We start from the raw sequence: 18,493 nt of genomic DNA on the forward strand, positions 1-18,493 counted from the left end.
AGTTTCCTCCATTGCAGGTGTGTGGTCACGTGAGTGCGTGACTCAGTGATCACCTTAGGGCTGAAACCGCCCTTATAAAACCAACTCAAAATTTGAATAACATCGCAAGGTGTTAGGAGTGTATGAGATCATCAAAGAGTGTTCATTTAGTGATGTGTGGAGAACGTTCGTTTGGGAGAAGATGCCGTTGTTTTCCTTAATGGTTTTATCCAAACATCTTTGACATTTTTTTTTTTTTTTAATATGTGAGTTTCGGGTAAATTTTATCGTTGTGGATTGTGGCAGAAGGAAATCTAAATGAAACTCTCTGGGTGTCTTCTACCCAAATGGCGTTTAGTAAGAGATGCCTGGCCTTATGAGACCACTTCTCCTTCTAGATTCAATCGGCATTGAACATTGTGGTAAACAATATATATTTTCCCTTTATTGTTTATTCTCCGATATATAGATACATAGAGAGATAGATAGATTCTCATTCTGAGATAACTACTTACATGGACTGTTCCCTGGAAATGAAGAAACATGGATTTCTCCAAAATTCATTTACGATGGAGATTTCCCCAAGTGTAAGAGATTCTATTCACTTATTTTTGGGCCAATAGTGTTCCTATTGAACCTGTAATGTCCTCCTCTCGTCTGCTGGCTGGTAGGATTTGTGCCAACCGACATCTGGTCTTCTATTAACTCAGCTTGACGCCTTCAGTTCTGTCCATCTAACCCATAAGTACAAATAAATTACTTGATTGAACTTGTGTGAAATAGCAGGTTGCTTTTGGGAATAAAATGTCTACCGTGTGTTGGGGAAACAGCATCATTTTAAGCATCCAGAATCAGAACTCTCAGCATCCCCTAAGGCTAGAGTCTTGAGTTGGGTTTTCCAGTCCTGTTGGAAAACGGGGCTTTAAACAATGCATGTATTACACTAAAAGATGATGTATTTCCGCGGTTAAGAGTGTGCTGTCTGGCCTCAGGTTGTCTGGGTTTACTTCTCACGTCATCTGTCTGTAACTTGGGGCTCTGAGCCTGCTGGTGAATCTCTGAGTGTCATATCCTGTGAAAGTAACAAGAGCACTTACCTCATTGGCTTGTAGCGAGAATTCAACGAGACACACGTAGAATGCTTAGCACAGTGGTGGATACATGGTAGTCCGCTTAATAAATGTTAACTTCTTTAGAGTTCATTTTATAATGTCTGAAGGCAAAACACCATCAATAAAATTCCACATTTCTGAAAATTTCTTTTTAAAATTCCAAGTAGAGACCTCAACTAAATTTCTGTAATCTTCATGCAATGGTTTTCACGTGTTTTCTGGGGAGATCTCCAGACATAACCAGTCCATTTACAATAACTTCAGATGCACCCTGGGAAAAAAAACAGAAGAATTTACAAGGCATTGCATTCAATATTTTTGAGATGTCACATTGCCAAAGAGGTTCTGTACCTTAGACAGATCTTCTGATATGCACCTCTCCCTGTGTTTTCAGATAAGAGAACTTTATCTCTGAGATAACTGCTCAGGCAACTAAAGCATACAAATTACCAGTCTTGCAATAGCCAGAAGATAGCACCTTTCCACCTAACTTTTGAGAAAACTCTCTAAAGACTTCAGTTCTGAGTAATTTACCAAATATGATATGGTTTTAAGAATCTATGAGAAATTCTAAGAATATTATCACGGTACAGAATCCACACCTTTGCTTCTTTAAAAATGACTTTAACTTAACACTGACTACTTACCTATAATTTTTCAAGAAAATCAAACATTTAACTAATTGTATGTGGTCAAATAATTGTGTTAACTGGATTTTTTTTTTCAGTGAGTATTTACAGAACACCTACCATTTTCAAACAACATTGTTTTTTCCAAGCTCAGGAAGATTTCTACTTTGTGTCGTATCGTATATGCCTGGGAGTAATTTGTGGAATTTCCTCTCAAATGACCTCATGTGTCTACTCCTCAATGATTCTGACTTGGTTTTGCCCCATAACGAGGACTTTTTACCTGTATAGACCAATTTAGCACCTGTGAAGTAAATCTATCACTAACAACGTCTTAAATACAGAAAGCATGAAGATTTTTAAAAATTAATTTGAATTCCATGGCAATCCATCTAGCTATTCTTTCTCATATGGTGTCAAGAGAGCATTTTAATTTTTTTAGTTAGATTCAAAATGGAAGGGAAAGAAGAGAACTGAAGCAGTGGATATGCATTTTCCAGAACCTTCTGGTATCTAGAAACAGAACATCAAATTGGTGTATGCCGTCTCATTAGTCAGCTACTCAAAGTTCTTGAAGGCTCATTAAATGAGGTGCCGTGTAAGAAAAGGAATCGAGGACTGGTATCTCTAAATTAGTTACTTTTAAAAACTGGAAGTTTCTCAGGTCGGAGGGGAACTTGAGTGTTGGTATTAACATGCCTAAAGAAAATCTGTCATTGAGGTTGTTGGTAGCCTTGAAAGTCAAGAGAGAAAGCAAGTTTAGAGAAGCATTCTTTGGCTGTGGTCTCTCAGAGTGCAGAAGAGAGAGTATCTAGGCTCTTGAAAATAAGTGTCCACACAGAGGCACCAGAATATCAAATTCTGTGACACCAGCCATTATGATCAAATAGCTAACTCCTCTAATTCTAATCCCATGAACTCTAAGCAGTAACCCTCTGATTAAAGTCCCCCATGTAAATCTGTTCACCGAGAGAGAATATTCTAATTCTATCTGATAGTTATGAGTCTTTCTGGGAATTAACAAATTGGCTTTCTGGTTTTATCCATCAGTCTTTTGTGCATTTGTTTACCATAACTTAGTACCCTGGAGTCCAGTCACCCCTCAGCATGCTAAGAAAATTGAATCGTCATGACTATGAAGCTAGTAACTAAACGTGAAGGGGGTAGCCATTTTAAAATACTGTAACTGACTGCAACCAAATCACTGTCTCTCTGAACCAAGAAATGAATTCTCTGATACCCTTCATTTATAATATGCAATAGTAGTATTGCCAAATAGAACCAAACAACAAAGCCCACTAATTAGTAATTCCAATCAGTGTATATATATATATAAATACACATATATATATACATATATATACATATATATGCTTTATATATATATATTCTATATATACATGTATCTATATATACATATATATATTCTTTATGTCTTTATATATATACATATATATATACATATATACATGTATACATATATATATATATATACATATATATGTATATATATAAAGACATAAAGAATAAACTTTGGTCTCATTACTTACATCATCATTATTATTTTTATTGAGCATGGGGTTGTGGGGAGTTCAATTATAGAGAGAAAGAGAGAGAGAGATCTAACTCAACGATTCAGATAACCCGCGAATTCATTTTGCTGTCCTGATACTCTGGTTCCTGCCAAGAATGAAAAGAAACTGGGTGAAGGACAGTATTTTCCAAACAAGCATCTCAGACAGATAGAGACCGAGTTACATTTTTTTCTTATTGGGCACAGCAGATTCTTTTTCTTCCAATTTCATGATAAGTGACCCTTCACCTCTAAGATAAAACTTCCGGGAAAAGATGGGATAAGTGAAACAAACAAACCTTTAGCTTGTGAGAAACCCTGTCTTCTGTGACATGGAAATGTTGCTTTGCTGATTGTCTCCAACTATTTAGGACCTCATCAGATTTCTCGGAGCAAAAGAAAGTATACTCGGTACGATGCTTCTGTTTGATTAAATATCAAAATGTGTAGGTCTCTAACATACTTTTCTGGGGAGTGAGAAGTATAGTCCTGAGTCCGCAATGGGTGGGTAAACGAAATTGCTGAAGAGAAAAATCTTTCTGCATAGCAGGAAATAAAAACAGGAGAGTAGCAGGCCCATAGTTCACAGGTTTGGTTTAGATAATCCCGTCCAAGTTCAAAATCTTATCTGGATTTCTCCAGGGGTCTGGCATGGGGAATTTTATATGGTTTTCCGTATTTCCTTATTCTGAGAAAAAAAACCAAAAACACTAGAACAGCATTTCTTGTTATATTCAAATATTCCCAATCGGTTCGAACCCAGGCATACAGAATTTAGGATCAACTACACTTAAAGGAATGTTTAAGATTCTCTTTCACATTGACCTTCACTGGGGCCTCAGATGATGTCAGATGAAATCATTCGTCCAAACCAGCTAATGTATTCATTAATGCACGCTTTCCCTCCCCCACCCCCCCAATAGACGACCGATCTTTTAACCTCTTGTCAAATATCAGTTACATACATTTTTTGGTTTTCTGAAGACTTACTTATTACAGTATATTTCTGCACCGTTTGTGTGTTGTGTTTCCAGCGTTGGTAGAGTTAAGTTGTAAACTTGAAGCAAAAGATCTATGCAAAAATCATGTCAGCCATCAATGTCATACATGTTAAATGTATCTCAATGATACTAAGTATAGAAACATTAACGCTTAGCGATGTTGACATGTTTCTACATTACGGTAGTCTATAGATCTACTGCTGCCTACTACTGCTTTCTTTTTCTACCATCCCCCCTCCCCTGGCTCCTTTAATCTCATAGAGATGCTCTCCCAAACACACACATATGGTCCAAAAACGCAATTTACTTCTTAGGCTCCCAATTCACAGACAATCTAATTATATTTAGGTATTTCCAACATTAGGAGCAATTTTGTTAGTTGTTTTTTTTTTTTTTAATGTTTTTTAATTTATTTTTTAGAGACAGAGACAGTGGGAGAGGGGCAGAGAGAGACAGGGAGACACAGAATCCGAAGCAGGCTCCAGGCTCCGAGCTGTCAGCACAGAGCCCGACGCCAGGCTCGAACCCACAAGCCGCGAGATCATGACCTGAGCCGAAGTCAGACACTCAGCCAACTGAGCCACCCAGCAATTTTGTTAGTTTTCATTTTCTTCCCCTTTTAAACGTTTTCTCAAGATAGGTTTAACGAAGTATAATCGACATACAGCAAAATTCACCCTTTTCAGGTGTACAGCTCAATGATCTTCAGTCATATAAGCACTAAAACAATCAAAATATAGACTCTCTCCATCATTCCAAAAAGTTCTTTCATGGCTCTTTGTAGTCCATGCCTTCCTTCTACCCTGAGCTCCTGGAAACCTCTAATCTGATTTCTGTTCCTAGATACCTTTCTTTGAAAAAATGCCATGTATGTGGAACATCACAGTCATGTAGGCTGAGGAAAATGCTCTGGAGACATCCATGCTTTTGTATTCTTTCTCATTGTTGAGTCCATGATGTAGATGTGCCTCAATTTACTCAGCCATTTATTTCTAAGCTTATGGATATTTGCGCATTTACAGTTTGGGGGGTGTTATGAATAAGCTGTCAGCAACATTCATGCCCAGATGTTGGTGTGGACATATATTTTCATTGTTCTGGTAAATACTGAAAAGCGTTATCATCGGGACTTCTGACAGGTGCGTACATAACTTTATACCGAACAGCCAAACTGTTTTTCAAAGTGAATGTACCACTTTGCATCCCACCCGGTCACGTATGAGAGTCCCAGGTGCTCTGCATCCTTGTCAGCACTTGTTATCGTCAGTTCTTTGAAAAGCTATTTTTTAAAATTTTTTTTTAATGTTTATTTATTTTTGAGACAGAGAGAGACAGAGCGTGAACGGGGGAGGGGCAGAGAGAGAGGGAGACACAGAATCTGAAGCAGGCTCCAGGCTCTGAGCTGTCAGCCCAGAACCCGACTCGGGGCTCGAACTCACGGACCGCGAGATTGTGACCTGAGCCGAAGTTGGACGCTTAACCGACTGAGCCACCCAGGCGCCCCTGAAAAGCTATTTTAATAAGTATGTAGAGGTATCATATATGGTTTTGATTTATATTTTGCTAATGACTGATGACATTGAGAATCTGTTCATGTGTTTGTCACGAATTTGGTGGATTCTGAGCTAATCTTTTCTCCATTTAATTTTTTTCTTACTATTGAATTTCTATCTATCTATCTATCATCTATCTATCTATTATCTATCTCTTTTTGGGGCTTTACCTCCCGGGACAACAATATATTTTTCAAGGTTAGGACCCAAAAAAGCATAGCCTCATAACTCTGGCATGGAGAAGCAGGAGACAAGATTATGAAATACACCAACAGCCTCCAGGGAGAAGACTATGCCAAAAGCCTTATCTCATTTGGGGAAGGGCATTTCTCCCATGCCAGTTCCCTCTTCATTATATAGATTAAGACAGCAAGGATCAAAGAACATAACCCAGTGTTGAAGTTCATACTGATAATTATACACACACACACACACACACACACACACACACAAAACCTAATATGGAGAAAAGCAATTATTGAAATATATATATATATATATATATATATATATATATATATATATTTACAAAACCTAACATGGAGAAAAGCAATTCTTGATCAAACAAAACATAATCATCGTGATTCAGCTCAATTCAGTACAGGAGGGAATTAATGTCCCTATTTTGGAGTTAGTCATTTCTGGTTTTGGCAAAAGAAATAGTGAATGTTTCTCTCTCCTGGCTGATAGAAATCTTGCCAGTATTTTGCTCTGCTCTACGATTTTTCATTGGTTCACACCCATCGGTGTCAATCTGGACACGCTACATGTTCATACACACTTTACCAAATTAATCTTTCACAAAAATAAAAAAAGTTTAATACCTACTTCCATCTAAAAAAAAAATAAAGTTTCATGGGGCGCCTGGGTGGCTCAGTCGGTTAAGCGTCCGACTTCGGCTCAGGTCACGATCTCGCGGTCCGTGAATTCCAGCCCCGATTCGGGTTCTGTGCTGACAGCTCGGAGCCCCGGAGCCTGCTTCAGATTCTGTGTCTCCCTCTCTCTCTGACCCTCCCCCGTTCATGCTCTGTCCCTCTCTGTCTCAAAAATGAATAAACATTAAAAAAAATTTTTAAAAATAAAGTTTCAGATTATAAATATTGTTTTTTAATAATCAAGCAGATACATTATTGATATTGATCCACATTGTCTACCTCAATTGAAATTAACTTATTTTGACTTTGATAGAAAGAGGTTCTTCTGGCAATGTGCATTTAGTATTGCATGTTTCCATTTCATCATCTTCAAAATAGGGATCATGACTACTTATAATACAGGGCTTTTTATCTGTTTTTGTTTTTGTTTTTGTTTTGATGATGATTTGAACTCTAATTCTGAGGTCCATGACATTTAGATAATGCTCTAAAACCAACAGGGATAGAAGTCACCACATATACAAAGTTTATACTGTTGAGAAAATTTAGACAGGAAGGGAATGGGAAAATGTTGTCATATTTTATTAAAGAGTTTAAAAATCTAATAATAAATAAAGACAATTAGGTTGTGTAGTGAAGAGAGTTTGGCCATTCAATGATTTATGCCCATTATTTACTCATTTATGTTTATTGTGAAATATTACATTGATACACAACAACTCGTAGAGGAATATAAAGACCACAATGAATAAAAGAGACATTTATGCATTTCCCAACCATTTTCAATGTCTTTAATGTCCCTTTATTTTCCTCATGCCCTCCTCTGATTAATCTCTTCTCCCTATCACTATCCTTCTCTCTTCCTCTTTCTGCCTCTCTCTCTTTCTTCCCTCCCCCTGCCCCCCACCCACTGCCTTATATTCTCGACCCCCCGCCAAGGAGTCTTTTATAAATATTGCATTTATCATTCCTTTACTTTTTAAAATTTCTATTTTATTTTTATAATTACCTTCATTTAAAAATGATGTATAAGAGACTGTACATATTTAAGTATACAATTTGACACATTTTGACATAGGCGAGCATGTATATGTACGTACCTCTTTACACACCCCAAAAGCCCATCACCAGAGTCAAGAAAATAAACACACATCACACTCGAAATTTCCTCTTACCTTTGCAATACTTCTCTCTTTCTTCTACCCTCAGCCCCATCTGTTTTCTGTCCTTTTCGATTTGGTTGCTTTTTCTAGAATTTTGTATAAATGGGGTCATTTTGTACATACCTCTGCTTTGGTTTGGTTTGTTTTGTCTCTTGCAACAGAATAATTATTTTGAGATTCATCTGTCTTGTGTACACGTCATTGTATTTCCAAGTGCCATTACATGGTACGGATATGCCACATTTGGTTTATCCTGGTTGAACTATGTATTGTTTCTTATGTTTAAAATTTACACATATTATAAATAAAAGTGCTGTGAACATTCGTGTGCAAGTCTTGGAATAGTTTTATGATACATGTGATTTCACTGGGGTAAATATGTAGGAATAGAATTGGTAGGTAACATGGTAAAGTATATGATTAACTTTTTAAGAAACTGCTGATCTTTGGAGAGGCGATTGCACTTGGACAGGTGACTGCCTACGTTCCCATAGGCAGTGTGTGAGAGTTGCAATTATTCCACAGACGACACATAACTGAAAATGCTATGCCTCTTACATTTTAGATGTTCTAATAGGTGTGCAGAGATATTTCATTGGGACTTGAATTTGCATTTTTCTAAAGACTAATGATGCTGAGAATCTGTTAATGTGCTTATTTGCCATCAACATATCTTCACTGGTGAAAAGCCTGTTCAAATATTTTGCCTATTATTTATTGCACTTTTTTAAATTGAATTTTGAAGGGTTTTAAAAAATATATTCTGGATACAAGTACGTTTTCAGATATTACAAATATTTTCTCCTAGTCTGTGCTTCTTCCAGCATGACCTTTCAAAGATCAGAGATTCTTAATTTGCATGAACTTCAGCTTATCAATTTTGGCTTTATGGATTATACTTTCTGTGTTATGTCTACGAAATCTTTGCATAACCTAAGGTTAAAACAAAACACTCCCTATGTTCTTCTATCAGTTTGATAGTTTTAGATTTGGATCAATGATCACCTTTTTTTTTTAATTTTGAAAAAAAATGTTTTTACTTATATTTGAGAGCGAGAGCTTCAGAGCACAAGCAGGGGAGGGGCAGAGAGAGAGGGAGACACAGAATCGGAAGCAGGCTCCACGCTCTGAGCTGTCAGCACAGAGCCAGATGAGGGCCTCGAACTCACTGGTGGTGAGATCATGACCTGAGCCAAAGTTGGATGCTTAACCAACTGGGTCACCCAGATGCCCCAATGATCAATTTTAACTTAAGTTTTAATCAGTTTTTTTTTCATATGAGTATCCAGTTTTTCCATCTTAAGAAACTGAAAAATGAAGGGGCGCCTGAGTGGCTCAGCTGGGTAAGCATCAGACTTCGGTTCAGGTCACGATCTCGTGGTACGTGGGTTCGAGCCCCACGTCGGACTCTGTGCTGACAGCTCGGACCCTGGAGCCTGCTTCAGATTCTGTGTCTCTGTCTCTCTCTGTTCCTCCCCTGCTCTCAGTCTGTCTGCCTCTGTGTCAAAAATAAATACACATAAAAAAATATAAAATAAAAAATTATAAAAAAAAGAAACTTGAAAATGAAGAGTAGATTTAAATGAATATAAGCCTAAGAAAGGAAATAATAGAGTTTAGAGTAGAAATCAAAGAACGGGGGAGGGTCAGAGAGAGGGAGACACAGAATCGGAAACAGGCTCCAGGCTCTGAGCTGTCAGCACAGAGCCGAATCGGGGCTGGAATTCACGGACCGCAAGATCGTGACCTGAACCAAAGTCGGACGCTTTTAAGTTTTATTTATTGAGAGAGAGAGCGAGAGCACACGAGCTTGCAAGTGGGGAGTGACAGAAAAACAGGGAGAGAGAGAATCCCAAGCTGGCTCCCTACTCAGTTTGGAGCCCAAGGCAGAGCTCAGTCTCAAACCACGAGATCAGGACCTGAGCCAAAATCAAGAGTTGGATGCTTAACTGACTGAGCCACCCAGGTGTCCCCGAATATCCTGCTGTAAACAATTTTAAAAAACAATTATTCTTTAACCACTGAATTTTCTTTACACTTTTATTAACAATCAATTGACCATAAATGTGTGGGTAAATTTCTAGACACTTTCTTGTTCTACTTGTTTAGTTGTCTGTATTTGTGCCAGCACCACGCTGTCTCGATCCCTATAGCTTAAAGTAAATCTTGAAGTCAAGAAGTGTAGGTCCATCAACTTTGCTCTTTTTTCAAAATTTTGTCTATTTTAGATCCATTTTATTTTTATATGAATTTTATAATTAATCTATCAATAACCACCAAAAAAAAAAAAAAACCTTCTAGGATTTTAATTGGGGTTGGGTTGAAACCTGGATAAATTTGCAAAGAATTATCAATCTTGGGTTTTCAAATTCACGAACACGGTATATCTCTCCAGCTGCTTATGCAATGGAGTTTGTGTCTTCGTCTTGTATTCTGCCAACTTGATAATCTAACTTATTACTTCTAGATGCTTTTTGTGAAGGTTCATTGGATTTTCCAAGTAGGCAATCACGCCATTTACAAATAAAAAGGATTGTGCTGTTTTCTTTACGGTCTTATAGTTTTCTTTCTTTTTCTGTTGCATCCTGGCTAGATTTTCCAGCACAATGTAGAATGGAAATGATGAGAGCAAACACATTTATTATGGGGAAAACATTCTGTTGTTTAACAGTCAATATGAGGTATTATCTGTACATTTTTCATAGGTATCTTTCACCTGCTTAAAAAATATCCTTTCTTTCCAAGTTTTTTGACAATTTTCTTAATTGGTCTGGAGAGAGAATTATTTCTTTTATTTTTTTTTCTTAAAGAATCATCCATTGGCTACCTTGATATTCTCTATTTTTTGATTTCTACTCTAAACTCTATTATTTCCTTTCTTAGGCTTATATTCATTTAAATCTACTCTTCATTTTCAAGTTTCTTTTTTTTTATAATTTTTTATTTTATATTTTTTTTTATGTGTATTTATTTTTGACACAGAGGCAGACAGACTGAGAGCAGGGGAGGGACAGAGAGAGACAGAGACACAGAATCTGAAGCAGGCTCCAGGGTCCGAGCTGTCAGCACAGAGTCCGACGTGGGGCTCGAACCCACGTACCACGAGATCGTGTCCTGAACCGAAGTCTGATGCTTACCCAGCTGAGCCACTCAGGCGCCCCTTCATTTTTCAGTTTCTTAAGATGGAAAAACAGTGATTTGAGATCTTTTTTGCTTTTTTAATATATGTATTAATCCTATAAAATAACCTGTGAATTCACTGCTGTAGGTGCATCCCACAAATGATATGTTGTGTTATATATTTATAGTTTGAATTCTTTCTTATTTGCATGTTGATTTCTTCCTTGACACATGTGCTTTTAATAAATGTGCCATTTAGTTTCCAAATATTTGGAATATAATAGTCTATCAGTTTTCCTGTTTATAAGCATTTGGATAGTTTCCAGTGTATTGTTATGAAGAAATGCTACTAAAACTATTCTTACATATGGCTCATGGTGTGTATGTTTAAGAATTCGTCTGGAAATGCTGGCTCTTAAACTATATAGATATTAAAATATAAATATAGGGGCACCTGGGTGGCTCAGTCGGTTAAGCGTCTGACTTCGGCTCAGGTCATGATCTCGCGGTCCGTGAGTTCAAGCCCCGCGTCGGGCTCTGTGCTGACAGCTCAGAGCTTGGAGCCTGTTTCAGATTCTGTGTCTCCCTCTCTCTCTCTCTCTCTCTCTGCCCCTCCCCTGTTCATGCTCTGTCTCTCTCTGTCTCAAAAATAAATAAACGTTAAAAAAATTAAAATATAAATATAAACAGAAATATATATACATATATATACACATGTGTATATATATATATATATATATATATATATATATATATATCTGTGTGTGTGTATATATATATATATATATATATATATATATATATATATATCTGTGTGTGTGTATATATATATATATATATCATCAGCCTTACCAGATAATGGCAAATTATCTACCAATTCCAAAATATACCAATTTACAACACCCAAGCAATGTACAAAAGTTTCTATTGTGCTACATTCTTATCAACATAGGCCAATTATAATAATCTTTTTGGCATAAAAATGATTTCAATCCATGTTTCTCTCTCTGCTAATTAATGCAATTAGCATCTATTTACATGTTTATTCTCCTCCCATATATTATTTATTTTTATTGTCCACTAAAAATTGATCGTCTCTTTTCTCTTCTTTCTCTTCCTCCTCTGCCTCCACCTTTTCTTCCTCCTTTTCATGAGTTTTATGCTACTTTATATTCTTTTGGGGCACTAAGCCTATGTCCTTTGTACGTGTTGCAAATATTGTCTCAGTCTGTGGCTTCTTCTCGTCTCCACTTCTTTCAGTTTGGTTTAGTTAGTCTTTTAAGAAATTGATGTTTTGGGGCGCCTGGGTGGCTCAGTCGGTTGAGCGTCTGACTTTGGCTCAGGTCATGATCTCGCGGTTCGTGCGTTCGAGCCCAGCGTTAGGCTCTGCGCTGACAGCTCAGAGCCTGGAGCCTGCTTGGGATTCTGTGTCCCCCTCTCTCTCCGCCCCACCCCTGCTTGTGCTCTGTCTCTGTCTTTCAAAAATGAATAAACATAAAAAAAATTAAAAAAAAGAGAAATTGATGTTTTACTCTTTGATGTTTACATTTTTATGCAATAAAATATATCAATATATATCAATATCTATCTCTCTCTCTATATATTTTTTTTATCATTAGTGCTTTTTGTGTGTTGTTTAAAAATTCTTCTCGGGGCGCCTGGGTGGCTCAGTCAGTAAAGCATCCGACTTCAGCTCAGGTCATGATCTTACAGTTTGTGAGTTTGAGCCCGGGATTGAACTCTATGCTGACAGCTAGCTTGCGGAGCCTGGAGCCTGCTTCGGATTCTGTGTCTCCCTCTCTCTCTGCCCCTCCCCCACTTGGGCTCTGTTTCTCTCTGTGTCTCAAAAATAAATAAATGTAAAAGAAAGGAAATTAAAAAATTTCTTTTCTTATCCCAACGTCATAAAGATTTTCTTTTTTTTTATAAAGATTTTCTTAAATTGTCTTCTAGAGTTTTTAATATATCACATTCAAATTTTTAATCCATTTTAGATTGAATAATTCAAATTTTGACATAAAAATTGGACCCAATTTCCTATTTTCCCATTGCTTATGAATTTTCCCAGGGTCTTACCCTCAATACTCTTATTTACCTCCTGCGGATATGCAAAGTTCACTCTTATTTATCAAGTTTCCATCGTGCCTGACTCTGTTGTTGTTAGTATAAACATTGGTCGAATCTTGTCTAGCCTACCACTCCTGTAAGTCTTATCTATTAATTTAGATCTTTCCTTTCTTATTATTTTTAACCTCAATATTTGCTTTATTGAAATGTTGCTTTATTTAGATATATGTAAACCACTCATAATGTTTCATTTTTGATTTAGCATTTGTTTAATATTTGCCTACTAATGTATTTTCCTATTGTGTCATTTTTCTCAACACTTCTTTCTAGGATGATTTTTATTCTTCCTGAAATACATCTTTTAGAAGATTTTTAAACACTCTTTGCTCTAGTTTAGCTCACAATGAACTTATTTTGCCCTTGCCTTGGGGATAAAGTTTTGTTGAACATTTGACGTTCATCATTATTGTCTCTTCGCATTTTCAGTGTCTTTTTCCTTTGATTCTTTACTACTGATCAACCTGTCAATCAAAAATTGCAATAATCAGCCTTTTCTCTTGCTGCTTTTAGATCTTTTCATGTTACTGTTCTATATTTTGTTTTAATGTCCTGGAGGTTTCTTTCCCACTGCATTTTCCAAAATTTCTCTCCTCTGTCCAGTCTTTCAGAAACTGTAATTAAACATAAGACACATATCTTTCTATTCTTCATGTGTTTTCCCACCACTCATAATTTTCATGTCAATATCTTTTGAGCTAGATCTTGAATTTATGTTTCATCTTTATCTTCCACTTCACTAGTGTTTTCTACATTTGCGCCAAATATTCTGTTTATTTCATTTGTGGTTTTGATTTTCAACACTTACATTTGTATTTTCAGAAGTTACATTTGACTTCTATTCAATTCTTCCTGATCATTTTGATATTTTCTTGGGTATTTGTTCAGTTTTTTCAATAAAATTATGTTATTTTTATATAATTTGACATATTTTAAAAATATGTACTAGGTAATTTAAAATTCTGAAATCTTTTTAGAAACTATAAATCTATTGTTTTCCTAAGTCTGTCATTTAGATTTAGAAAGCTTGCTAATTGTCATATGAGGTGGTTTATTTCCTTGCGTATTTGAAAATTTTGTCATTTTTATTATTTCCTTATATTTTACTGAATTTCGTCTATGGATATGATCAGGATACTAGTTTGAAGATGTTTTGCCCTTTTCTCTAAAGAAAGTTGGCATTTTTTCCTCTGTTAGGTGCAATGTTGACATTAAACAGGGACCACATTGATTTCTCAGCCTTGGGGTTTTCGGAAGCTTAGTGATAGTAAAACTGTGTTACACTTCCCAATATCTGTGTTTTCAGCTTACTCTCTCGTTCTTCAACTTGTCTTTTCAATTCAGAAATACATTTAAAATTGCATCTGTTAAAATTCATTCACCATCTTGGCGTTTTGCAGCAGTGGAGGACTAATCCCCATGTTGCAGGAGACATGCGTTTTGTGATTCATTTAGTCATTCCAGACTATATTTGGGAAACTCACACCTACTTTGTGCCCATCCCTGATTGAGAACTAAAATACAATGGGTATAAAGGGAGCCTGTGTTCTTGCTCTATGAAGCTTGGGTTTTAATAGGGCCAGAGAGAAGGTTTTGTGTATATATGTAGTGCTTAATGTTATGAAAACAAATAGAGTTAAGAAATAAAATTAAGAGGCTATGATAATGATGATGATGATGGTAATGGTGTTTGCGTATTTGTGTAGTAAGGAAGGGGATATTTGTGGATAACAGTAAACAAAGTCCCCTTGGAGAAAACATTTAAGTAGAGACCTGGATAAAGTAATGGTCATGTGAAAATGATTTTTTTTTAAATATAAAACAACAAGTGTAAAGGTTTAGAAATCCTGTGGAGGGGACAAGTTGGGATGTTCCAGGGACAGATATAAATGCAGTGTGGCTGAAGCAAAGTGAAAAAGAGTGAGCATGATAACAAATGAGGATCTTGACCACACAGTACAGAGTTCGACCCTTGTTCTGATCATGATTGGAGTCTTGCACAAATCAATGACATTGTGTGAATTTTATCTCATAAAAAAGATCATTCTAGCTGTTCAATTGTGATTAGCGGTAAACTAGTGAGGTGGCTTTTGCAACAACATCTCAGTCAAGAGATAATGGTGGCGTGGACCAGGACAGAGGAGTGGAGTCAAGGGGGAGTGGCCGGACTGGGGATGAGGCAGCCAAATTGCCTGCTTCATTGGCTAGATACGGCTTATAAATAAATACCTATATAGTGACCATGAGGACCTCTTATAGTACAAAAATCTGTCCCCAGGCAGAAAGGCTAATCTTGGTGGAGCTGTTGATACCTTGTGTGACCTTAAGTGAATCATTTGACTTTTTTAATGTGTTCATCAATCCTCTTAAAAAAAAAAAAAAAAGGAATGCATTGACTCAGTTACTAAGCTTGAGCCAGGAAAGTTGTTTATGTAGCCATTAGCAAATGCAAGTGACTAAACTCAAGAAACAGAAAATAAAAGTTGTTTTACCTTAGAAAAAGAATTATTTACGAATGAAATGCTAGCAATTTTGAAGATTAAGTTTATCTAGAAATTTTAGAGGTTTTCAGAACATCTAGATGTGATATAATGAGTATTTTAAATAGATTCTATTTTTGGAAAATTTTTTCTACTCCTAGAACCTTTTCTACTAGAGAAACTTTTGATTGTTTAGATTATTCTCAAAAGAACTTTGGTGTTGAATACTGATGGGTTGTTTTTTTTTTTCCATACTTATGAGTCTCTTCTGTTTTGTCCCCCTCCCTGTTTTTATATTATTTTTGTTTCCCTTATGTTCATCTGTTTTGTCTCTTAAAGTCCTGGTATGAGTGAAGTCATATGATGTTTGTCTTTCTCTGACTGAATAATTTCACTTAGCATAATACCCTCTACTTCCATCCACATAGTTGCAAATGGCAAGATTTCATTCTTTTTGATTACTGAGTAATACTCCATTGTGTGTATATATATATATATATATATATATATATATACCACATCTTCTTTACCTATTCAATGTTTATATATCGAGACAAAGCACAAGTGGGAGAGGGGCAGAAATAGAGGAAGGCACAGAATCCAAAGCAGGCTGCAGGCTTTGAACCCTTAGCACAGAGCTAAACGAGAGGCTTGAATTCACAAAACATGAGATCATGACATGAGCCGAAGTCAGATGCTTAACCAACTGAGTCACCCAGGCGCCCCTCTTTCTAATATTGAGACACCGATGAGAGAGAAATTTATTACCTAATATTTACAGGGTTTGTGTCTGGTATTTTTTGCCATAAGCATCCTTGCCTCAATCATTTTTGTTGCAATTTTGCCACAGAAATAATTAGCTGTAAGGTAATTTGCTGTAAACATAAAAGAAAGATATACATTAGAAAGGACATAATGAAATGCAAAAAATTGACAACAAAATTAAAAAGGCTTTATTGTGAAATAGGAAATATTTGAATATATTTTAAATGTCTGTGGATTCATGGTAGTACTGTGCAAATATTTGATTTTATTTTGTGGATTGCACCTATGTACTTGTATTCAAAGTCTTTTGTTCATAGTATTATACACCTATTTTTGCTTATTGATTCATCTCCTCATTTGGCATTGTCTTTTTTCTTTTCTCATTAAAATGCCTTTCTTTATTGAAAAGGGGGAGGGTATCCAAAGTTTATAGCAGCACTATCAACAGTAGCCAAAGTATGGAAAGAGCCCAAATGTCCATTGATGAATGAACGGATAAAGATGTTTTATATATATGTATGTGTGTGTGTGTGTGTGTGCGCATGTATATGTATATATATACACATATATATGTATATGCATATATACATATGTGTATATGTGTGCATGTATATGTATATATACACATGTATATGCACATATACATATGTGTATGTGTGTGCATGTGTATATGTATATACACATATGTATGTATATACACATACATGCATATCCATACATACATGTATGTATATACATACATATATACATACATGCATGTGTATATACATATACACATGCACACACATATAATGCATATATGTACATATATGCATATGCATGTGTACATATATGTATATGCATTATATGCACACACATATATGCATATATGTGCGTATGCATAATATGTGCATATGTAATGTGCGTGTGTATATACACACAAACACACAATGGAGTATTACTCGGCAACCAAAAAGAATGAAATCTTGCCATTTGCAACTACGTGGATGGAACTGGAGGATATTATGCTCAGCGAAATTAGTCAGAGAAAGACAAATATCGTATGACTTTACTCATATGAGAAATTTAAGATACAAAACATGAACATAAGGAAAGGGAAGCAAAAAAATATAAAAACGGAGGAGGAAAAACATAAGAGACTCTTAAATATAGAAAACAAACAGGGTTGCTGGAGGGGTTGTGGGAGGGGGGATGGGCTAAATGGGTAAGGGGCATTAAGGAATCCATTCCTGAAATCGTTGCACTATATGCTAACTAATTTGGATGTAAATTAAGAAAGGAAGGAAGGAAGGAAGGAAGGAAGGAAGGAAGGAAGAGAAAGAAAGAAAGAAAGAAAGAAAGAAAGAAAGAAAGAAAGGAGAAAGAAAGAGGAAGGGTATCAGTTTTCAAATATTAGGATGCTTATTTGTAACTGAGCTTTGATTGCATTGTGAAAGCCTTCTACACTGTTGTTGTCTCTTAGCATAGAGTTACATGTCCACTGATAAATATTCCAAAGTTTTAATGGAAATGTGGATTCCACACTCTACGCCACAGTATAGACCACTATGAGGGCTATGATTCATATAACACAAAATAGGTGCACTGAATCAACACTGAAATGGGATGAAATGGTCAACCAGTTGATGAAATCAACAAACTGTCAAAATGAGCTGCGGACAGTTTTTTTTAAAGCTTTTACAGCAAAATAGCTTTAAGACCAATTAGTTCTGTAGCACAAATGCAAACTGCGGAAGACGCTCACAGGGAAACTGACCTGGAATCTACCGAGTGATCACTGTGTGTCACGGACTGTGCTGGAATCATTCATTGAATAACGTAACAAATAATTGCCGGGGGCCAAATGCACATCACCTACTATGCTTTTGCTGAGTTATCCCTGCTGTGAGAACCAATCTGTGTTGTGATACGATGACAGTTTTTGCATCGAAGGAATTCCTAATTTAAGGAAGGGGAGGGGACATGAGAAAAGAAGCCATTAAAATTCAGGGTTAGGATCAAAGTTTTTTCAGCATGGTGCGAGGGGCAGAAGAGGGGCATCTAAGGGAGTGGCAGGCCAGGGTTGGCGTCAGGTTCATTTTCAAGGAGGAAGATTCCTGAAGGGGAGTGGAAGAACCAG

This window comes from Panthera onca, chromosome B3 (assembly GCF_046562875.1).
Source record: "Panthera onca isolate mPanOnc1 chromosome B3, mPanOnc1 haplotype 2, whole genome shotgun sequence".
NCBI lineage: Eukaryota > Metazoa > Chordata > Mammalia > Carnivora > Felidae > Panthera > Panthera onca.